The sequence below is a fragment of the Neovison vison genome, chromosome 4, assembly GCF_020171115.1.
Source record: "Neovison vison isolate M4711 chromosome 4, ASM_NN_V1, whole genome shotgun sequence".
Taxonomy (NCBI): domain Eukaryota; kingdom Metazoa; phylum Chordata; class Mammalia; order Carnivora; family Mustelidae; genus Neogale; species Neogale vison.
The window spans coordinates 183587923-183613054 of NC_058094.1; the positions used below are offsets into that span (position 1 = coordinate 183587923).

General features: G+C 40.6%; 1 pseudogene; it reads right to left on the minus strand.

Moving 5' to 3' along the window:
• Positions 1–14322: 14322 nt before the first annotated feature.
• LOC122904074 lies at positions 14323–14826 on the minus strand (annotated as a pseudogene).
• Between the last annotated feature and the right edge of the window lie 10306 nt (positions 14827–25132).

The following is a 25132-nucleotide window of genomic DNA, read 5'->3' on the forward strand; positions in this document are numbered from 1 at the left end:
TTTTAGAAAATACAAAATTACCATAAAGATGTCCACATAGGGATTTCTTAAAAGTTTCAAATTCCACATCCAACATAAGGTTTACTGATTGCCTTCTCTGTGCTGGTTTCCAGAGATAATGCAGTAAACGGGACGCTGTCCCTGACCTCATAGAGCTTGCGATTTAAAAAGACTCCAGTGGAAATAATGAGTAAGAAGCAAACACCCAAACTTCCTCGTGGTTCTCCCCACTTCCGTGATAACTGACCCCCCGCCAAGTCCCCCAACCCCTTCCCTCCTCCCCCAGCCTCTACAGCTTTCTCAGATGTTAAACATCCTCTCTGGGGTCATTTCCTTTTTGACCAGTAAAGGGCCTGGTACTGGCCTGACTCTTAAGGAAGAGCTCCAAAACGCGATTTGCCAGATTGCATCACAACTGAAACACTTCCATTTTTTTAACAGCAGAAAACAAAGAAGCATGAATAACAAACGTGCTCATTTTAATTGATATCAACTGTATTCTTAGTCTCTCTCCAGGTGGTTAGCATCTACCCCTTTTCAAACATATGCATGGAAATCCTCTGAAAAGCTCAGCTATTGGCATAACAGGACTGTTGTCAGTGACCCTGGACCCAAGGCGTGGGCAGAGGCTTCCAGAGCCAGCTGGTCCCGAGTTAAGACTGAGTGGAGGGAGCTACGGCCAGGGGACCTGCACCCCTCGGCATCCGGCCTCTCCCACTGGGTCACCCTTTTCGTATCAAAAGGTTTTCAGGGTGCCTGGGTGGCTCAGTGGGTTAAGCTGCTGCCTTCGGCTCAGGTCATGATCTCAGGGTCCTGATCTCAGGGTCCTGGGATTGAGTCCCGCCTCGGGCTCTCTGCTCAGCAGGGAGCCTGCTTCCTCCTCTCTCACTCTCTCTCTCTCTCTCTCTCTCTCTCTCTCTCTCTCTCTCGGCCTGCCTCTCTGCCTACTTGTGATCTCTCTCTGTCAAATAAGTAAATAAATAAATAATTTTTTTTTTTTTTTTTTTAAAAAGGTTTTCAGGGGGCACCTGGATGGCTCAGTGGGTTAAGCCTCTGCCTTCGGCTCAGGTCATGATCCCGGGGTCCTGGGATCGAGCCCTGCATCGGGCTCTCTGCTCGGCAGGGAGCCTGCTTCCTCCTCTCTCTTCCTGCCTCTCTGCATACTCGTGATCTCTGTCTGTCAAATAAATAAAAAATAAAATCTTTTAAAAAAAAAAAAAGGTTTTCAGTAACCGATCTGATATTATTGCCCAGCAAGTATTAAAATGTGAATTTGAGGGGCGCCTGGATGGCTCAGTGGTTTAAGCCTCTGCCTTCGGCTCAGGTCATGATCTCAGGGTCCTGGGATGGAGCCCCACGGCAGGGAGCCTGCTTCCCCCTCTCTCTCTGCCTCCCTCTCTGCCTACTTGTGATCTCTCTCTGTCTATCAAATAAATAAATAAATAATTTATTTAAAAAATCATTTAAAAATGTGAATTTGAGCAGGAAACAAAGCTTTAAGTCAGAGGGACTGGGCTCAATAAGTAATTTCAGGGGATGGATGTGGGCATCAGGATACAGCAGAAAGAGCCTAGATTTTGAATGACAAAACACACCTGAGTTCAGATGCTTTCTGAGTGTCAGTTTCCTCAAGTACCAAATGGGAATTAAGGCATCTATTTAATAAGAACACCTATGTTTTCTCTGTAGAATGGGAATTAGGTACGATAATGTCTGAAAAATACAGGGACCACTAGAAGTACTCAGAGGATTTTGGCTATTGTTACGTCTTTGAACTCAGATGGAAGAGGTTGTTGTGAAAATAAGAAAGGGCCCGTCCTCAGTCCTTTTCCCTTTCTGTAAAATGGGATACAACAGGGTTCTTACCCGGAGCTGAACTCCAATAACCTGGAATATGAGTGGGAAAACTGGGAGGGAGGGTGAGAAGGGCAAACCAATTTTTTTAACTTCAAGTTTATTTTTAGAGAGTAAAGCCACAGTTCTTAAACTTTAGTTTGCATTAGAATCACTCAGAAAACTCTCCCCCTTCCATGTTAATTCATCCAGCACATATTAACTGTGAATATACTGTGAGCCACAGATAACTATTTTCTTAGGAAACTCCCTTTTAAAATTCGAAGTCTGGGGCCAATCCCTAAGAAGTTCTGAGTCAGATCTCGGGCAGGTCCCAGAGAATCTGCATTTTTAAAAAGCACCCTCGTCATTCTAGTCTGGGAACAGCTATGGGCAAACCCAGGGGAAAATGGGGCCTGAGAAAGTGTGCCTAGATTTCCATGCTGAGAATACACTGTTTAGGGGAAGTCCCCTTAATGGGCCTTTTGGTGATTCCAGGAAAAAGCAAACCTCCTTTTCAGAAGTGGAAAGACAAAGCTAAGTTGAAGAGCAAAGTAAAATAAAAGGCCATTTCATTGTGAGTGAGATGAAATCTTGGCAGATTGTTTCTTTCAGGAAATGCTCCTTTGTTCTTAATATAGATCTAGACCACTTTGAATCTGGACATAATTTTGCTTCCCAAAGAGCTACTAGTTACACCAGGAGAGCTGGAGCGGAGGTGAGCAAGAGACGAAGCAGGACGAAGCAGTTCTAGATTTTCTTTGCAGCTATAAAGCCAGCAAGGAGATGGGACCGGGAGTATCAAAGCCCAAAGTCTTTGGTGTAATACATGCCTCCCTTAGACTAAACTGAAAGAAAACTTCAACTACCTCCATTTTGTGTGAAGTAGTCTCCAAGCCCAGTATGGGGCTCGAAATCATGACCCCAAGATCAAAAGTCGCGTAGTCTACTGACTGAGCCAGCTAGGTACCCCTCAACTTTCTAATTGATTAGGTTCTTTCCAGCTTATCTCTTATCTCAAGCAAAAGACCCTTCAGGCAAAGCATTCCCTGATAGGAACCAACACTTCCTCCTCAAGCAATAGGGACTGCCCTGAGCCAGCAAGACCCTGGGACTGACACTAAGACAATAATGGCCATGACCATCCCTGCTCACCTGCACTACCCACCCACCTGTGCCCCACATTTTCCTTATACAAACCGGTAAGTATTTGGGGGTATTTTGGAGATAGTCTTTGAGATGCTAGTCCACTGTCTGCCATGTTGGTCTCACTGAAATTCTTTTATTTTTTTAATTCCTGTAATTTATTTTTTTAAATTAACATATGATGTATTATTTGTTTCACGGGTACAGGTCTGTGATTCATCAGTCTTACACAATTCACAGCACTCACCATAGCACATACCCTTCCCAATGTCCATCACCCAGCCGCCCCATCCCTCCCACCCCCCTCCCCTCCAGCAACCCTCAGTTTGTTTCCTGAGATTAAGAGTCTCTTATGGTTTGTCTCCCTCTCCGGTTTCGTCTTGTTTCATTTCCACGATCACCCGGTTCTCTGCCTTTGGATTCTTTCACCAGCAAGTGGCAGAATCGGGTCTGTTCAGGCCCCCGAAAGCCAGATACTTGCGTACCCTTCTGCCCAGGCTACAACATGAGGGAATTTACCAACACTCCTTCTGAGCACCTGACAGGATTTGCTTTGAACCTAGAAAGATCTGACTGTTTAATTCCTCCTGAGGGGACTCCTGAAGGTTTGCCCCCCTTCTCCCTATAGAAAATCCTTTTTTATTTTGGAGTTGCTATGTACGAATGTTTAATAATACTCTTAAAGAGCTTATGCGAGCAGTTTGAACTCTAAAATATTATAAAAGAAATTCTGCTCTTTCTAGCTAAAAACATTGGCTTCCCTAGAAATCTAAGTAGAAACTGCCCAATCAGTTTTGATGAAAATGAGAATTGTTTATAGTTAGGAATTACTTTTTTGGCATCCATACAGCAATCTGCTTGCAATCTTGAAGCAAGCTCAAAACCTTCATCATCTTATTTAACTTAATAAAAAAAATTTCCATTACAGATATAGTACCTGCTCCTAATGAAAATTTAGAAAATAACATAAAGATAAAGAGAAGGAAAAAAAAATCATCAATAGTCCCACAAATACATTGGGATATATTTCTCTTTCACTGTGTACATTTTTACATAGCTGCAATTACATGTTCTATATAAAATTGCATATGTTGGTTTCTTAAAAATTTGTTTTTAAAATATCTGCTGACTATGAAGCAGGAAAAAAAATATCACTTAGTTTACTGAGGATACTATCCCTTACCCCTTAATATTATTTCCTTATAATATATTTCCTTATAATTCTTTTCCACACTTTTTTTTTTTTTTTTTTGAGAGAGAGAGAGAGAATACCAAGCAGGCTCTATGCTGAGTGCAGAGCCTGACCTTGGGCTCAATCCCATGACCTCGAGATCACAACCTGAGCCAAAATCAAGAGTCAGAGGTCTAACCGACTGAGCCACCCAGGGGCCCTGCCATACCCTTTTTTTTTTTTTAAGTATAATTGCAGTTAGTTTGGATTAAAGATTTCTTAACACAGGAACATTCACAGATCCTGTAAGAAAGGGGGTTGGAAGAGACTCAGATCAAATCTGTTACTTGGTGGCCTAGTAGTCTTTCCCAATCAAACCTCACTGACTCAGGACTCTCAGTGTAAATTTTAAAAGTACAGAAACTCATCATTCAGGTTCTAAGGCAGGAAAAAAAAAATAGGGCCACTATGTTGCACTATGTCATTCTGGTTTGGTGCGGGGAAAGCATATTTTTTTTTTAAGATTTTATTTACTTATTTGATAGAGATCAGAAGTAGGCAGAGAGAAAGGAGGAAGCAGGCTCCCCACGGAGCAGAGAGCCCAATGCGGGGCTCAATCCCAGGACCCTGAGACCATGATCTGAGCTGAAGGCAGAACCTTTAACCCACTGAGTCACCCAGGTGCACATTTTAAAAGTGCATCTTAGAAGTAATTTTTCTGGTTCAGTTTCTTAACAGAATGCCCTGTATAGCCATTGCTCACCAGTCCTTGAAGAGAACCTATTCATTACCGTTGCCAGTGGCCATGATACACGCAAAAGATTTCTGAATCTGAAGGATATAGCTCAACAAGCCCATTTCCTGGCACTGCGAAGTGGAAAGAGGAGCCACAGCAGAGGCCGTGTGGAAGAAAGTACAATAGGGCCAAGCTTGGCCCCTTGAATCACACCCCCAACTGGTGCTCTCTTCATTCCAGGTCCTGACCTGAGTAGACAAGGGATCCTTAGGCCTTTTAGCTACAACTTCCTCTTTCTGGAGTTCTTAACTTTCATCTCTACTGTGGTCATGGGAATATATTTTCTAGAATTTTCTCAAGTGGGATACAGGGATTCTTCATGTTCTGAGATGTCACATATTTGAGAATGACACCAGAATTTCATATATATATATGTATGTCATACATATATATGTATGTCATATATATATACATGAAATTCTGTATGTATGTCATATATATACATGAAATTCTGTGTGTCATGATCCTTTCCCTTTTTTTTTCTTAAATATTTTATTTATTTATTTGACAGAGAGAGAGGTCACAAGTAGGCAGAGAGGCAGGCAGAGAGAGAGCATAAGCAGAGCAGAGAGCCCAATGTGGGGCTCAATCCCATGACCCTGAGATCATGACCTGAGCTGAAGACAGAGGCCCCAACCCACTGAGCCACCCAGATGCCCCGATGATCCTTTTCCTAAAGTCTGTAGACACATTTTCCTTGTCTTCTAGAATTACTATGATAGGAGTCAAGTCTGAGGTAAGCCTGATTTGTATCTTTTTCTAGGTAACCTTTTGTTCTGCTTGAGTTGTTCTTTAATATTAATTTAATAATTTTTCTAGGATATGTATAATGGAGATACTATTTTGGTAACCACCCCCCAGATATATTTCCCCTCTGCGTCACCTGGTTTGTTTTTTTCCCCCTTTCTCCTGCAGCCCTTCCACCACAGCTGGGTGGCAGAACCTACTGTCCAGGGATGGAGAGGTCAGGATTAAAGAATTTTCTAGAGTACAGGAGGAGATGGTGTTGGCAGAAACAAGTGGGTCTTGACTAATTTGAAAGAATGTAGGGGAAGCTGCTCCAGGACCTGGAGGTGGAGGCTGACGCAGAAACACAGGCTTAGAGTGCTCTCCCCCAAACACCTGCGCAGCTCACTTCCTCACTCAGCTCAACACGTCACCTTGTCAGGGAAGCCTGCCCTGATCTGTCTGTCCTCACTCCCACCTCCTGCCCCCGCATTCCCGTCCCCCTTACCCTGTTCTGACTTTCCCTATAGCACTTCCCCCACCTGCCACAGGAAATGTGTCCCATCTATGCTATCTCAAACCCTCAACCCTAGTTCTGTTTTGCTGGGCCACATTAGACCCACCTCCTGAGTCTTTGTTACTCTGAATGGACGGAACACATGAAAACCTTGAGATTTCCCTGTTCCCTTCTAGCACTTTTTTGTGGGGGCCACCCCTCCCAAGGTGCCCTGTCACCCTCCTCTCTCTCTTACCTCCTCCTGAGTTGTTTTCTCAGAGTCTCTAAATGGACACAAAACTGATACCTTGTCCACAAGAGTTTACTTATTTTTGCTCACTCCTGTGCGGCTAGCTTCTAGCACACTTCCTGGTGCGGCACACAGTAGGCATACAATAAAGAACTCTCTGGTAAATATATGACTATATTTCACGGACAAGCTTAGGAGAGTTAGTTCACAAATGGGCTACTTAAGAGGAGAGATCAACCGCGTTCTGAGAGATCCACAAAGCCATGGTGGTGTAATGGGAGAGAGTTCCCTCTTTTCCTGCTTGGCCCAGGACTTGTATTTGTAGGCTAGGTGGTGCTGGAGGTCTGAGCCCATTTCTACCTAGAGCAACAAGCTCATTTTCTAGAAGCAAGAATTGGGAAGACCTGCCAGATTCTGACAGTCCTTGTTTTCAGGATGGTGAATTTCAACAGGAAAGTGGGCAACACTGTTTCAGGGTTAAAACCCAGATTTGCCATTTCAAACTGGTCATCTGGTCATATTTTTAATGTTATATAATGAACACTTCACAGAGAATGCAAAGGTAAACTATGGGCAGCTCAATTCATTGCCCAAAGGGCAGGTGAGAGGCTGCAGGTCTACGTTATGTCCGTCCTACAGATTATCTTCAAAGAGTATTTTTAGTTATTGCTTCCAAGTATGTACAAATACTTTTTACTAATATATTGGTCACATTCACTATTCTCATTTGCTGTATGCTAGTGAGTTTTTATACTGTTTTAAAGAAAGGAAGGCTGACTGATTAAAACATTTGGATACAGGGCGCCTGGGTGGCTCAGTGGGTTAAGCCGCTGCCTTCGGCTCAGGTCATGATCTCAGGGTCCTGGGATCGAGTCCCACATCGGGCTCTCTGCTCAGCAGGGAGCCTGCTTCTGCCTCTCTCTCTCTGCCTGCCTCTCTGCCTACTTGTGATCTCTCTCTGTCAAATAAATAAATAAAATCTTTAAAAAAAAAAACATTTGGATACAGATTGTCCATAGGCTTTATCCATTCATAAAACGCAAGAGGTGAAGATTAAAAGAAAAGTAACATCAAACCCCACAGAAACAAGTAAAATGTACTTAATTGATTTTTTGGCAGTTTATTGATGCTGCGACTTTTTTTTTTTTCCCCTTGAAAATATATAAAATTTCCCTTTTATCTTCTTTAAAGCTTGCCAGAATAAAGGAGTGACTGCATAATTAATATCCAGGTATTTTTGTGATATTTTGATAATGGGCTCCCCCTCTTCTAATCTCATTTTATATTTCAGACCACACACTCTCAGTTTGTTGATAATGCATTTGGCTGCAGCTGGGGGTATTTCCAGGTCTAAAGCCAGGTTCACATTTTTGCTTTGAAGAGACAGAAATTCCAAACAAATACAGATGGTCAGACCATAAACTTAATTAAAATTTCTGCTTTGCTGGATGTTACATTAAATATGGCCATAATGCCAAGAGAAATACATGAAAAATCCATTTGTATCCACATCCTGCTGCTTCCACATAGTATAAAATAACAGAATGCTAAGAAGTATGTGTTTGTACAGACGTGTGTGAGAGCATGTGTGTGTTAATCCCTTCTCTTTTGCCTTGGCTGTCATACTAGTCGTGTTTTGACCAATAAAAGATGGGTTTTCATTAAAATCTGGGAATGGCCAGCTGTACATCTGTTAACTTTTCTTCTATACATTCTCAAGCACTAATTTAGGCACTTTCTGAAGCAGTGTGATTTCCTTTTTATGCAAATCTGGACATTTGTATCTTTCCTAATTAACCCAGGATTCTTATTTATTTAGAACTGTAAAGAGATAATTACTCATCTCCGGGAGGGTCATAAAGGTCATGCCTAAGAAGATGAAACAGCTTTCTTCTAGAATTTGAAGCAGTGGAAGGAAGAGACCTGCCCAGTCATTGGTAGGTGAGGACTCCTGGAGAGGACAAGTGAGGGTGAAGAGTCCAGTGTGGCTAGAACAGGACAAGCCTGGCACAGGATGGGCAGGGAGGACTGACAGGACAGCTGCGAACACACCTGACAGGCTGGTTGGCCACATGGTAGGACACCAGCCAGTTTCTACCAAGCATCTTAGGCCAACTTCCCCGGGAAAGATGAACATGAGACCAGGGCTTATGTGCAAGGACTTTACTGGTGAGTGTGATCCCAGAAAAGGGCAGAGATGCAAACCAGGGTAGAAGGGTATGTTTCAAACTGCTCACAACCACGAGCAACTGGATGATCTATCCAATAGGATCCTCTGCGGAGGCGAATTAAAGGCATCTCAGGACCCTCCACTACAGGCTGATCTGTGTCCTCCCCAAATTAGGGTGGGCCTTAACCGAATCTGACTGGTGTCCTTTTAAGAAGAGTGAATGTGCACCCACAGAGCAAAGGCCAGTGAGGACACAGCCAGAGGAAAGCAGTCTCAGGAAAAACCAATCCTGCCCATACCTTGATTTTGAACTTCCAGCCTTTGGAACTGTGAAACAATAAATTCTGTTGTTCAAGCCACCACTTGGTCAGTGGTTCTTTGTTATGGCAGCTGCAGCAAATGAGTATCCCATCGGACAAGGGAGAAGGAGGGGTCATGTAAGCAGTTTCCCTTGGAGTCGCATGGACTGGGGTCAACAGAGATGTCCTGGGGGAGGAGTAACAGGGGCAGAGCTGGGCTTAAGGCAAGGCCTTGGTAGCTAGCAGCTATGAGAAGCAGACTGGATCCTGGGCAGAAAGGGGCCTCAGCAGATGAAAGGGAGGGATGGGAGAATGGCTGGAATAAGAGATAACAAGGCTGAGAGAAGGTGAAAAGCAGAGTTGAAGTGATCTCTGATACACAGGGTAGAGACGACGATGGGTGACAATGAGGACCGGCGCTAGGCTCTGCACTCTACACCCTCTGATGCTTTTTTATATAAAGATTTATTTATGTATTCCAGAGAGAGAGAAGGGGGGAATGGTGCAGGGAGAGAGGAAGAGAGTCCCAAGTAGACTCTGTACAGAGCCCAACGCAGGGTTCAATCCTATGAGATCATGACCTGAGCTGAAACCAAGAACTGTGTGCTCAACCCACAGAGCCAGCCAGGTGCCCCCACCCCCGATACTTTACAGGACATATGTACTCTACATAAACTATCTTCCTTAATCCCAGCATCCCTCTAGAGTTTAAGTAACATTTTTATCCCGACTTTACAGAGAAAGAAACCAAAGAAGAGAGAGGTGCAGGACTTGTCATAAAAGCTACTAGCCAGTAATTGAGCTCAAGTTTAATTGAACCTGGCTCCAAAGCTTGTGTCCTCACTCCGGTCGCTCTGCTTTCTCTTGATGCTGTCACTGAAAGTGTTTTAGATAGATCAATAGGAACAGGTATTTTGTCTTAATTTCATACACAAGTTATTTCTTTGAGCACATATGATGTATTCTATGCAGAATGTTACCTCAGAAGGTCAGTGTAGCATGGCTATTAAATAGTCAGACTGGAGTCAAGATGCGTATGTTCAAATCCCAGCTCTTCTACCCACTGGCTGGGTGAATTTGGGAAAGTTACTCAGCCTCTCTGTGCCTTACTTTAAACCTATGGGTGATTAAAAATAGCACCCACCTCCGGAAGTTGATGTGAGGATTATTTAATATACATATTGTAGTTTATGCACTGTTTTTTTTTTTAATTACAAGGTTTAAAAATATTGGCAAGCTACGACTTCTTCCAATAACTCTTTTCTATGAAAATAATTGAACATTACATGTGCTTCTCCGAATTTTTGCAACACTTCTGTTGCTATATAAGCTAAGGGACAGATTTTTAAAAAGTAGTCAAATGTCAGCTGTTAAACATCACACTGCCAGCATCATAAATGAAGTCACCATTTGGCAAATAATTTCTTGGCGGGAGTGGTTCTCACCAACAGGGAAAATTAAAAAAAAAAAAATTAAATAAAATCCCCACTGTGATTTGTCAAGCATTTCAGACACATGGCTCAGCAATTTTTCCAGCTGAAAAGTTCTTTTCCTTCCATCTTAGAACTCAGAGGAGGACCAACTAGAGGGGGTAGACTGTTAGGTAAATTCCATTTTGTTGGGTTTGTTTGTGTTTTTTGTGACTGTCAGTTCCCTGCAGGTGAGGCTGTTTTCCATGGGGAGAAGATAAACCACATTATTCAAACACTGATATGGTCTCTGGCTTAGAGGCCGTTCGTTTATTATCCGATTGCTTTAATTTAATGTGGGGAACACAGCCGAATGGATGCAGTAGTTGTCTTACCTCATTTCCTCCCTTTCCAAGGTAGAAAGAGCAAGTGCCCTCCTCTGTCAAATGAGGGGTTGAACTAGATGTCCCCCTCGGTCCTTTTGGCTCTGACACATTTTTGTGGCTTCAGATTTTCTTCTTGGCAATGTTTTTGGTTTTCCAGCACATGAATAGGTCCAAACATCTCTACGTGCTTATCCCAGTAGTTACAGGCAGCCAGGAAAGCAAAAGGCAAGGTCTTACATTTCAGCAAGGCCTTGCAATTTAGAACACGCTTTCACATACGCATCCTTTAAAAAATCTTCACAAAGGTCACTAAGGACTTTCAGATGACCAGACCCAGGGAAGTCGAAGGATCTGTCCAAGGTCACACAGCTTGTAGGAAACAGGGCCTTACAATAAGCCTTTCTATCAGTGCACTGGCTTTTGCGGTCAATGCCTCCCGACCCAAGAGGACAGGATGACATTACCAGGATGCTCAGTTTCTTCAGAGTAGATTCTGTTGGTTCTGATTAGTCATGTCTAGAGCTTTGCACCAGTCACTGTGGCCCGCAGATGGGAAAGCTTCTGATTTACCCAAACCTAGTCACAGCATCTTCTTAGGAGGTGGGAGGGGATCTGCTCCCCTGAACCACATAGCTGAAAATGGGAGCTGGAGAATCAAGGCAGGCATCAGGGTGAAGAGAGTTTAGATGGTGCACAGAAAAATAAGAAATTTCCCATTAATTGCATAGAAAGCATTTTCCCCAAAAGACATTTTGCAAATAAATTAAGAAATGTTTTATTTTCTATTTTGTCTTAATCAAATTTAATTTCTGCAAAGGCAGTTTTCCCTCTAAGTGATATTGGGTAACCAAAAACGAGCTCTAGGTTGGTTGAGGAAATGGAACAAGAAAAGCTCATCCGTTTCAAGTACCGAGATGTCTGGAAATCCGTATTTATTGAGTATGTCTGGGTCTCAGCTCAAATGAGACAAAGTCACTCTTCTCTAGGCCCTTTAGGAAGGATATGGAGCTCTTCCAATCAGATCAAACCAAAAGACATTCCTCAGACATCCTACATCCAGGGGTCCCCAGGTACAGAGGGGCTGGGGTGGCCATGTTTCCTGCTTTTTCAATTTGAACCATCATCTAATTTTCTGTTTCTTGCCTTGTGATTTCCAGAGTTTATACCTGTGAGTCATTGTTCTTTTGCGGCATGTGTCATTCAAATCCCCTTTGGCTTCAAGAAGTTGCTCAAAGGGTTGTTGTTTTTGTTTTTTTTTTAAGTTGTTTTTGGATTATATCCTGTTGACCAAAACTTTCCCCTCAGTTGTCATGGTAACTTGCATACTGCAAGAGCTAGATGTTAGCCAAGAGGTTTGACAAGCAGATGACTTCCAGGCAAGGGTTGACTTAGGACTTTTCGGTTGAGGCACAGGCTTTTACTGTCCTGGAAGCTAGTTTACATAATTAGTAAATCGTTTGGATTCAAATAAGCTAACCTCTAAACCAACCACGGAGTATCCCTACAAGATACTACTCAACTCATTCAAGGTACTACTCAATTCATTCAATTATATTCTTCAAGTTTCAACTAGTAGCTGACTAGTTAACCCTTGGATGTGGGGGAAGGAAAAGTTGTGGGGTTTGTAAGTTGCACATTTTGTAACATTAAACAATTTTCACATATACAGGAAATATGAATATTTTTTAGGCCATTGGATGAATATCAAATATTAGAATTACAAAATTTTTATTTTTATAAAAGTATTTTCAAAGCTTCCAATAAATTTTCAAAAAAATTAAGTTTAATTTGAGCTTCAGTAACTTTTCATTAAAATCGTTGATATTATTGGGGTGCCTGGGTGGCTCAGTGGGTTAAGACTCTGCCTTTGGCTCAGGTCATGATCTCAGGGTTCTGGGATCATGAGAGAGAGAGAGAGAGCCCCACATCAGGCTCTCTGCTCAGCAGGGAGCCTGCTTCCCCCCACCCCCTGCCTGCCTCTCTGCCTACTTGTGATCTCTGTCAAATAGATGAATAAATTGTAGGTGTCATGTCTCTTAATAGATCATTTTGAATATTTGGCAGAAAAATGATATTTCTGGAAAGCATATATAAAAATATGGTTAAATTTTCTATAGTAATATTTAATAACTCATATTTTAAAATAAAATATATTCAAATTTTGGATACTTTGAATACCATTACATTTTATATTTCTAATCCTTTAGAATTATTACTATCTATATTAGGACATAATTTAAGTCTAATTATTGATTAGTTAAGAGATATTACTGAAATGAAGGCAATAAATGTTACTGAAATATATAAAATTATGTATGTCTTTATTATATGACAGTGCATCAACACAAAATGTGCACAATAATTAAATTCAGTTGTCTTTGATATTTTGCTAGCTTTAAGTTATCTAAAAGTCCCTGTCTAAAAATCATAGCTTTATACATATATTATACATTGTAAAGGTGTTTTTGTCAAGGCCTGGGAATAAAATACACTGTAAAAGTTGGTAGCTGAATTCACAAATTGGAAATGTTTAAACAGTGGCATGTGGGCCTACTGTGTTCCTGCACTCCAGACCCCATAGCTGTAAGCTGGGCCCACATACATGCTCAGGTGTTCCATGGAGACCAACCCTCAGGCTTGGTCACTTGGTTAAGGCAGTAATTACTAGATCACTCCACTGGGAACACACATTTTTCCCTCTGTATTTAGTTAGTAATCTATGGAGTGAGATCTTGCACATTGCTTTAGAATCCATTGATAACTTCTGCCAAATCAGTTATTAATTAGTTATTAGTTATTAATTTGGGGACCAGAAAAAGATGATTTTCCCAATTCTGTGTTTTCTTCTACATTTATTAGATGACATTCTTCTGTAACAAAGAGTTTTCCTTCCTTGATATCCTTTGCCCATTTTCATTTTATTTATTTTTTTTTTAAAGATTTTTTTTAAAAATTTATTTATTTGAGAGAGAGAGTGAGAGAGAGAGAGCATGAGAGGGGAGAAGGTCAGAGGGACAAGCAGACTCGCCATGAAGCTGGGAGCCCGATGTGGGACTCGATCCCGGGACTCCGGGATCATGACCTGAGCCGAAGGCAGTCACTCAACCAACTGAGCCACCCAGGCGCCCCACCCATTTTCATTTTAATTAAAAAATATTTTGAAACATACCGCTGTGGTCACCACAGAAATGCACCTTTCCAATCTCCCATTGTGGGGAGGAGTATAACTGACTGACAAGCCCAGCTGCTGCCCTTTGAGGTTTTTTTGTTGGTTTTTAAGTAAAGTCTGTACCTAGTGTGGGACTTGAACCCATGACCCTGAGATCACCAGCTGTATGCTCTACCGACTGAGTGAGCCAGGCACCCTTTTATTTTGATTTTGTTATTACCTTTTTTTTTTTTTTTAAGATTTTATTTATTTATTTGACAGACAGAGAGCACAAGTAGGCAGAGAGGCAGGCAGAGAGAGAAGAGGAAGCAGACTCCCTGCAGAGCAGAGACCCCGATGTGGGGCTCGATCCCAGGACCCTGGGATCATGACCCCAGCCGAAGGCAGAGGCTTTAAACCACTGACCCACCCAGGCGCCCCAATTTTATTACTTTTATTCATTTTTCCTTTTTTAAACAGTCTGGAAGTTTTCTTTTGTTTCTTTTTTACACTTATCCTGCCATGAATTTGTAGGGAATGGGTTCCAGCAGCTCAGGCTCCTTTCCATTGGTTCTCACAAAGTGTGCTTCTCTGGGTGGAGCTTTCTAGACCTTGAGTTGAACCCAAGCATCTTTTTCTTTGGCTTCCTTCTTTTTCTGATCATTTTCCTTCATGTGCTTCAGGAAGCCATCTCAGCTCTTTGAGTGCTTAATATGCTCAATACTCACATTAACTCTCTTGGCAAGAGTCCTGCCTTTAACTTGTTTGTTTACAACAATGCCAAGAGCATGCTGGGTAACACCACAGACCCTTCCAGTGTTGCCATGGTAACATTTGTGGGGCGTTCATTTTTTAACAGTGTCCACTCCCTTGATGTCTACAACATCACCTTTCTAATAGATCTGTATGTATGTAGCTAAAGGAACAACTCCATGTTTTTTAAAAAGTGGAGAGAACATAGTGGGTGTCTCTCTTCTTTCCCTTTGTGTTGGTCATTTTGTCAAATTACTGGGAGATGGCGGTCCAGCTGAAAGGAATTACTTTTATTAGTTTATATTTATATCAGCTGCTGCCTTGTGAAAGCACTTCCAAAGTTACACCAAAGTCAGGCTTCCAAATGTTGATTCCAACCAGTGAGGAGGCATGGCAAGGACACTGTTCCTGCAAGACAGTGACTCCCTGACAGGTGACTTTGGCTCCTCACTGGCCTGGCCAAAACTTCCTTAGAACTGTACTTCAGTCCAAGTCTCTTCCTACCCACCCCTACTTTCTCCCACTTCTTCCCAGGTGTCAGATCCGCATCATGGTCCCCTCCAGGCATCTCCCTAATACATTTCTTGCATGTTTAACCCCATCCTGGCTTCTTAGTGAACTGAGCTAACACAATAAAAAAACAAGAGTAAATCAAACACATACATACACTTTATATAATAATACCCCCACCCTGGCTATGAAATGGAAAATTATCTATACCCGTCCTTCCACTCATTCACTTCAAAGTGAACCACTGTCCTAAATTCTATATAATCATTGCCTCCCTTTTTTGTTTAGTAACTGACAGATATACTCCCAAGCAAGTCATGGTTAATTTTGTCCATTCTGGAATTTTATATAATGGAATTCTTTTTTTTTTTTTCCCAAGATTTATTTAAGAGTGAGCACACCCATACACAAAGGTGGGGGATGGGGGGAGAAAATCAATCCCCTGCTTAGCGAGGAGCCCCATGTAGGATCTCACAACCCTGAGATCATGACCTGATCAAGACTCCATTGCTCAACCAACCGAGCCACCCAGGTGCCCCATAAATAGAATTCTACTTTGGGTATTCTATGACCTATTACTCACTCAACACCACAACCATCAACACAATATTCAGATGTGTGCAACCATAGTTAAAGACAGTTGACTTCAATGTTTGTGTGGTTTTGACTATATATTCTTTTGTAGTAGTAAGTTATATATTCTGGACACTAATCTTTTGCTAATCATATGTGTTGCAAATATCTAATCATTTGAGGCTTGACTTTTCACTCTTTGTGACATCTCCGAGGAACAGAAGCAATCACAGATATCTATCTTTCCCTCTATTAAGTTTTAAGAGATTCTTCCCTATTTTAAGACCTTAAAAGATATTCTCCTGTATTGACTATGAGACGTTTCATTTTGCTTTTTATATTTTAATCTTTTATGTACCTGAAATTGATTTTTAACATGGCATGAAATAAAAATCCAATTTCTTTTTTTAATTGAAATATAATTTAGATCTGTAATATTTGCCTTTTACAGTTCTAAGAGTTTCAACAAATTCAATTGGGTAACCAATACCACCATAAAGATATAGAATTATTCTTTTCCTTTATAATCAATCTCTTCCTCTATTCTCAGTTCCTAAGAACCACTGATCTATTTTTTTGTCCCTTGAGTTCTACCTTTTCAAATAGGTCTTGTAAATGGAATCATACAGTATATAGCATTTTGAGTCTGGCTTCCTCCACTCTGTAAAATGCATTTGAGAGTCATCCATGTTGTATAAATCAGGAGATCTTTTTTTATTGCTGAGTAGTATTTCACTGAGTGGTTGTACCATAATGTATCTATCCCTTCATCCACTGAAAGCTATTTCAGTTGTTGCCAGGTTTTGCTGATTCCTAGCAGCCCCATAGGAAGATTCCTGTTCTGCATCCTCACCAGCTTACTAACTTGAAATATCAAAAAATAAAAAATAAAAAAAAGACAACAGTCTTTTCAAAGAGCCTTTCTAACATGCATCCAGTGATATCTCATTGTGGTTTTGATTTGTGTTTCCCTTAGGACTCCTTATGGTAAGCATCTTTTCTTGGGTTTATTTTCTATTTACATTTCTCTCTTTTTTAGGTGGGGTGGGGGTTAGAGGCAGAGGGAGTGAGAGCATCTTGAGCAGGTTCCACACCCAGTGCAGAGTCTGACGTGGGGGTTGGTTTCATAACCCTGAGATCATGACCTGAGCCCAAATCAAGAGTTGGATGCTTAACCAACAGAGACACCCAGGTCCCCCTGCATTCTGTATTTTCTTTGAGGAAATGTTCACTGTTTAAAAATTGGGTTGCTTGTATTATTACAGGGTCATAACAGTTCTTTACATATTCTTAATTAAAGTCCTTTAGGAGATGGTGGTTTACAAATATTTTTTCCCAGTTTGTGACTTGCATTTTCATTTTCTTAACCATCTTATTTGGTCCTAATTTTATGAAGTCTATTGGATTATTTTTTTAAGGATCATGATGCTCTTTTCATCCTAAGAATTCTTTACCTAACCTAAAGTCACAAAATTTTGTTTTATAAGTTTTATAGTCTTCACTTTCACTTTAGGTCTATGATTCATTATAGCTCAACTTTTTTTTCCACATGCAAAGAGATCAAATTATTTTTTAACAATAAAATATCACCATTCTGAAATATCTCATAGAAAGTTGTAGTTAACATTTCAGTTTCTTGATTCAAGCTTCTTCAATGATGACTAAAGAGAATGTTGGTATTTTCCCCCATTTACCATCATGAAATTATTATTTTTTTTTGAAGTAAGCATTACCCCCAACGTGGCACTTGAATTCATGACTCTGAGATCAAGAGTCACATGTTCTACCCGCTGAGCCAGCCAAGCACCCCTGAACTTTACTTTTTAACCAGGATATATGTTAAGATCCAAATCAAACAATCTGCCCTTTAGCCAATTTCCTTGGCACACGCAAACTATCAGATAGGATATTTCCAAGTGCAGAGACGATCTTGATTCCAGACATAAAACGCTTGATGTTACTAAGTTGAAAATAGGAATCTCAAAAATGACTAATAAGACAGACTCACTTTATTTTTTAAATTTCACTGCAAATATCATTGTAGCTAAATCCTTTTTCTCAAAATTATTGTTTATTCAATGAATGCATTTGAAAAATAAACCCCCAGAAGAGCTATTTCAGGATCAGACTCATTCTGATAGAGGTTCAGGAAGAAGCTTTCACCTTTAGCAATGTCTGCCTGCTGGTCTGTCCATAGCAAAGCCAGCTGACATGGCAATGTACTGTACATGAGCCTTCCCTCTTCCTACCAACCCCTGTCTTTTGAGGAGAATTTTGTGTTTGCGTGTACACACACATGTGCATGTGTCTGTCCACATGTGTACCTGAAGACACGTAATGGAAATGAGAAGTCTCTTCCTCTTTATGCCTGCCCCAGGGAGCCAGCCCTTAGGCGGGTGATCATGGTTGAAGAGGCTGCTGTCAGGATACCGCCTCTTGGTCCAGCAGTTGGCCTGCAGCCTCTGTCTATAAACAGCAGCCCTACTCAGCCCTGCTAATGCCCTACCTCTGGTCAGCCCTTCCTGGCAAGTGTCTTCAAAGCGTAGCGTGATTTCCAGCTTGAAATGATAACCCTCGCAGGTGGCAAGCAGTACTCAATGCGCTTCTTCGCAGAATCCCACAAGTAAACATTCCCATGGAAAAGTGGTATTTTCCACGCTTTACATATTGGATTTAATAAGGGGTTAGTGTCAAAGTCACACACAGAACAGAGAGAAGGATGTTATTGAATGCTCAGCATGGTACTTACAAAAATTGTCTGCTGAATGCAGCAAATTCCTTTTCAGGGCTAATATAAAGCCAAAATGGGTTGGATGCTAATATGAAGGGGAGCCCAATATAATCACATTTTGTTTTGGGGCCTATCTCTAAGTGATGTCTTCTTTTTTAAATCACAGGGGACAAAGATCATTCACAGGGTGTCACTGACAACTCTTACTTCTACCTGTGTGGGCCTGCCACAGCTGTTGGTGACCAGAAAGTCATGAAAAGAAAAGACTCGCTTTGAAATTCTATGAATACTGTTAGCCATGAAAGACTGGCTAGGATCTTCATGTCTTTGAAAAACTAAATCAAAGAAGAATCTTTGTGTTTAGCTCTGCAATTTAGTTAATACATCAAAGCTAAACATTATTATTTAGAAGAAAAAAAAACTAGATGGGATGAAGAAGGCTTCTCCCTTTTCAGTTTGGTTGGTTGGTTTGTCCCTGGGTGTTTCTACGTAAACTCCTTTATTAGTCCCTTATTTCTGTGTGCAACAAATTAGATTCTCCCCAGTTCTGTAGGTATAAGCCCACTTCATTTGTAGCACAGTGCACCTGAGGCCACAACCCTGGTTCATCCTAATAACTGACACCAGTGAATGAATGGGTACTTTAAAATAACAAGGTTACAGAAAAGCTCCAGAAGGATCAATGGCTACCAGGGGACTGAATTTGTTGTGGTTTTTTTTTTCCCTCCTGTCTTTTTTTTTTTTTTTTTTTAAGTAACCTCTACCCCCAATGTGGGACTTGAACTCACAGACCCCAAGAATGAGAGTTGTATACTCTACCCATTGAGCTAGTGAGGTGCCCCTCCATCTGTTTTTTAACTGCTTAAAATTTCAGATGTTAATGACTAATGTTTCTTAGAAATTGTTACAATACATAATTTTGTTAATTATTAAATTAATTAAGAGGCCTCTGGGTGGCTCAGTGGGTTAAGCATTTGACTCTTGATTTTTAGCTCATGATCTCAGGCTTTTGAGATGGAGCCCAGCATTGGGCTCCAAGCTCAGCAGGGAGTCTGCTTGGGATTCTCTTCCTTTGCCCCTCCCCCTCAAAAATAAATAAATAAAATCTTAAAAAAAAAAGGAAAAAAAAATTATTCTCTCTCTCTCTCTTTCCTTCTGCTTCTCCCCTCAATGTCTCTCCCTCTCTGGAAAAAAAAAATACTATTACATTAGTTGAATTGGAGAAATATATATAATCCCCCACACAAAATAAAATATTTTGCATAAGTCATTTATGTAAGCCAACTCTTTTTAGAATTGAGGATTATAAAGAAAAAAATTTAACAAGTACCAATTGTCTTGCATTTCACTAAAAGCCCTGAAGATGCATTTTTAAATTATTAAATACATATATTGTGATAAGGTAATATATAGCAAATATAGACACATTTAAAAATATTCTTTGATCTAATAATTACACTATTACTCTGCTAGGGATTTTTTTAAGGATGTAATTTAAAAGAAGAAAAAGCAATGTGCACTTAGATTTTCATGGCTGGGTTACATATAATAGGACAAAAAAAAGAGAAAAGAAATGTCTCATGAAAGGTAAGTGCTTAAATTAATTGTTAAAAACCTGATGGATTATTATATGCTTGCTACAATGACATTTATTATTTCTATATATAGATATATCAATTACATGTGATTCAATATTAACCAAAAAGCAAAAGTACCATATGACTGAAACTGAATTAAGATATATATGTACAGGAACAAAGAATGGAATGTATTTTAAAAATTGTAGATTTGTAAAATATTGAATTATTTTTATCAACATTTTCTAGCAATAAGAATTTTTAAATTATGGAGCCACAAAAACTATATCACATTTATGTAATCTTAACCTATTCTTCTTCCATATTCTTTTTTTTTTTTTTAATTTTACCTATTTATTTGACAGAGAGAGGGATCATAAGTAGGCAGAGTGGCAGGCAGAGAGGAGGAGGGAAGCAGGCTCCCTGCTGAGCAGAGAGCCCGATGTGGGGCTCGATCCCAGGACCCTGAGATCATGACCTGAGCTGAAGGCAGAGGCTTAACCCACTGAGCCATCCAGGCGCCCCCTCTTCTTCCATATTCTTTATGTATTTCAGCAAAACCAGAAAGAGAGTATGTTCCGTAAGAGATAAGGGAATCAATTATGGCCTAAGTGCACTGTTTAGTTCAACTATTTTTTCTTTCTTGGGGGGAGAGGGGTTCGCAAATCTTTCTTGATAAAAAAGTACTTTGATTTACACGCTGGCGTAAATTCCTCACCTCATCACAACCAACACTCTGAGCATACACTCACCTGCTGCTTCTCAAGTATGGCCATCTTCTTTCTGTCTCACACGTAACTGTTTCTTCTACCTGGAACGTTCTTGCCATTCCCGAGTCTTCTGCAACACTTAGGTCTCAAATGCTATCATCTGACCATGTCCACTTATCTATTTATTATGTTCCCTGTCTAAGCCAAAATGTAGCAAATGGAGTAGAATTTGATCTACTGGTGCTATATGGTTTCTGGTGTAGTTCTTTGTTATACTCAGGGATAAATGCATTGGTACAGGATGGAGATGAGAGTGTCATTTGGAAATAGAAGAAGAGAAACAAACTGCTTCAAAAATAGCCTCCTTGAGGGGGGTGAAGGGATGGGTGAGCCTGGTGGTGGGTATTAAGGAGGGCATGTATTGCATGGAGCACTGGGTGTGGTGCATAAACAATGAATTCTGGAACACTGAAAAGAAATTTTAAAAATAAATAAAGATAAAAAAAAAAAGAAATAATATCACTGAATCTTAAAATCAGTAGATCAAAAAAAAAAAAATCACCTAACATCTCTTCCAAATATCTCAAGAAATTGATGTAAGTTTCAGAAGACTCTGTCAAAATAATATATTTGGTAGGATTCTGATATCTGCCTCTTCTAGATTCACTGATTTAAAAGAAAAAATTAACATTCTTCAATAGTCAGGGCACCTGGATGGTTTGGTCTGTGGAGCGTGTGCGTGACTTTTAATCTCAGGGTTGTCAGTTCACGCCCCAAGTTGGGTGTAGAGATGACTTAAAAACAAAATCTTAAAAAAAAAAATACTTCAATATACAAATTTCTTGGGTTAAAAAAATTACATGCATGTATGTTTTGTTTGTTTTGGCAAAGAAATCCTTAAACAGATTTTTAAAAAATATATATGTAAGTTTTTTGCCCCATGTGGTGCTGGGTGGCTCAGTCTGATAAGCCTCTGCCTTTGACACAGGTCATCTCAGGGTGCTGGGATCAAGCCCTGAGTGGGGCTCCCTGCTCAGTGGGGAGCCTGCTTCTCCTTCTTCCTCTACCCCTTCCCCCACTTGATGTACTCTCTCTCTCTCTCAAATAAATGAATACAATCTTTAAAAAATATAAAAAAAGGGGCACCTGGGTGGCTCAGTGGGTTAAAGCTTCTGCCTTCAGCCCAGGTCATGATCCCAGGGTCCTGTTATTGAGCCCTGAATCTGGCTCTCAGCTCTGTGGAGAGCCTGCTTCCTCCTCTCTCTCTGCCTGCCTCTCTGCCTACTTGTGATCTCTGTCAGATAAATAAATAAAATCTTAAAAAAATATATATATATACATATATATATAGATAATATATATAAAGTAACTTCGGCCCCAAGATAGTCTAGCAGCTACGAACAGGGATTCTGAACCCATGTAACCTGGGTTCAAATCTCAACAGTTGCACACAGTTACATACTCCACGACGGTTGAAGAGAGTTTACTGAACTCAGCCTCAGTGCCTTCACAGATAAAAAGAGGACAGGAATACCACCCATCTTACAGTTTGTTATGAGACTAAATGAGTTAATCAACATAAAACACTTAGAACAACACTTGGCACATCGTTAAGTCCTTACAATGTGTCTGCTATTGTTATTTTGAATCTGGTAGACCAAGCATTTGGTGGTAAAACTCCTTGGGCATTGGATGAATATTCCTAAATTTCTTCATCATAATGCATACTGTAGGCAGATCCAAAATTTAAATATGCAAATTGTGTTTGTAATAAGTTGTGTTGATGAGGATTCCTAGTAGTTCACAAAATGAACTCTAAAACAGTGGTTCTGAAGTTTGCATGAATCATCTGGAGGGCTTGTCTCAACACAGGTTGTGGAGCCTCTCTGCAGCTTGTAATTCACCAGCTCTGTTGGGGCGGCCTTAGTGGTTCCCCCTAGCAAGCTCTCGGGGGTGCTGGAGCTGCTGTTCCCTGGACTACACTTTGAAAACTACTTCTTCAAAACTCCTGCAGTTCATGGTGATTACATGGAGGAAAACTCCTCCCCTTCTCCTTTCTTCTTCTGCAAGGAACATGTCCTTCCTGTGGTTTCCTGGGAACAACAGTGTTCTTGACGAACAACCTGATCTCTTTAATTGAATTGAAGTCTCCATTTACTCCTTTTCCTCATCTCTGCAAGAACTTCCCAGACAACTCTCTAGTCGGGGGCACTGGTGTTTTGTTACGCTTTTACTTTTTACAATTTGGTAAGGAACCTTAGATGTGCATAAGACAGATCACCTTTTGCTTCCCGATCGTGGTTACACCAGTTACCAGTGTGATCTTGGGCAAGTTTCCTAATCTCTCTTTGGGTCCTTGACCTGCAAGGAGGGCATCACCTCCCACTGCACAAGGGTGCCAGGAGAGTTAAATGAAACCGTGTAAGCCTGTCCTGGGTGCAGTGCTTGGCCCAGAGGCATGGCCCAATGAATGTGTGCTATTAGCAATTGATAAATAAAACAGGACATCGAGACCTTGTACTAAAGAGCAAAGAGTAACTGAAAATAATAGACATGAAAATAATGTCATTTTTAAAGAAGAAGGATGGGAGCAAGAAGGATTTGAATTTTGATCAGATTAAGGAAGCTAAGTCACCAATTACTTTACTTCAGCACCTAATAACATCACGCATGAGTTAAGGCCAATTCACTGGAGTATTTTGACTTGTTTCAACTTGAGAGACTAGAAAAATTTTGCTGGGATTTACCGTCATGTTGTTGGAGGAGTTTTACTGTCTTTCTCTTCTACATCAGCACTCTTTATACATAACCTCTGGGTAAAGGAGACACTGTAATTTGTCTTACAGCTTTTCATAGTATGAATGCAATGCTTTCTCTTTAAATTAATTCATTTCCTTGGAGCACACATTTTCCAAACATTTCAGAAAATCACAACTTAACATAATTTGGCAGGACTTACCACAACAAGATAACTCACTTTTGCAAATGCTTAGGATTCTTTGGATGAAATTTCTCATCTCACTTTTGCCTGATTTTATTAAGTTTATTCTTTTCATACATACATACTTATCTTTCTGGCAGCACAAGACATCGTAAGGTTATGTCTACAAAAGTGGATCTTTGTGGTAGATCTATTACAATCCTAAACAAGTCTCCAAAAACTTCCCCTTAGTGTAAAACAAAAGAGGCTATTATTGTTGACATTAGTATTTTGGCAAAATAATTTCTAAATTTATTTTGTGTGGGAGGCCCCATAGAAAGAAGGGAACTTTGAGAAATATCATCTTCTGTGGAGTAAATTTTATATAAGAACCTCTCTTTTACAGGGAGGCAATCCAAAGCATGCATTTTCAATAAAGTAAATGAAACAATAACTTTTGGCTTTCCTGTAAAATATGAGAGCTCAAGGGTTTTCTTCATCCTTTTTAGCTTAAACATTTAAAATGTGCATATACTTCCCAATGTGTAAACATCTACAAATGACTCACCAAACAGGTAACTTCATCCTGATTCCTCATACTTTCATCACCAGAGCCCCATTTGTGTGAGTTTTTTTTTCAAGGGAAAAGTCTAAAAAGGAAACAGGCAAAGAAATCCAAATGGAACTTTTAGAGCAATGGGCTTCCTGGACTTAAGCTGCCATCAGAACGACCTGCAAGGCTTGTCAAAACACAAATGTCCATCATGGGTGAATGGATAAACAAATCTGGAGTATACATACACACACATAATGGAATATCATCCTGACGTTAAAAGGATGGAAATTATGTTATATGCAATGACATGGATGAATCTTGGGACATTATGCTAAGTGAAATAAGCCACTTACAAAAGGGCAAATCTTACATGATTCCACTTACATGAGGTATGAAGAGCAGCCCAAGTCATAGAGACAACAAGAATGGTGGTTGCCAGGGGCTGGGGAGAGAAGGAATGGGGAATTGTTTCACAGGTATTGTGTAAGAGTTTCAGTCTGGGATGATGCAAAGGTTCTAGAGATTGACTGCACGGTACTGTGAATGTACCTAACACTACTGGACTGTATACTTACTTTCTTAAAGATGTTATTTATTCAGGGGTTGTCTGGATGGGTCAGTGGGTTAAGACTCTGCCTTCAGCTCAGGTCATGGTCTCAAGGTCCTCGGATCGAGCCCCACGTCGGGCTCTCTGCTTGGTGGGGAGCCTGCTTCCCTGTCTCTCTCTGCCTCTGCCTACTTGCGATCTGTCAAATGAATAACATATTTTTTTAAAAAAATATGTTATTTATTCATTTTGAGAGAGCACACAAACCAGGGGGAGGAGCAGAGGGTGAGGGAGAAGTAGACTCTCCCACCGAGCAGGGAGCCGGATTCGGGGCTCGACCCCAGGACCTGAGATCATGATCTGAGCTTAACACAGTCGCTTAACCGACTGAGCCCCCCAGGCGTCCCTGGACTGTATATTTAAAA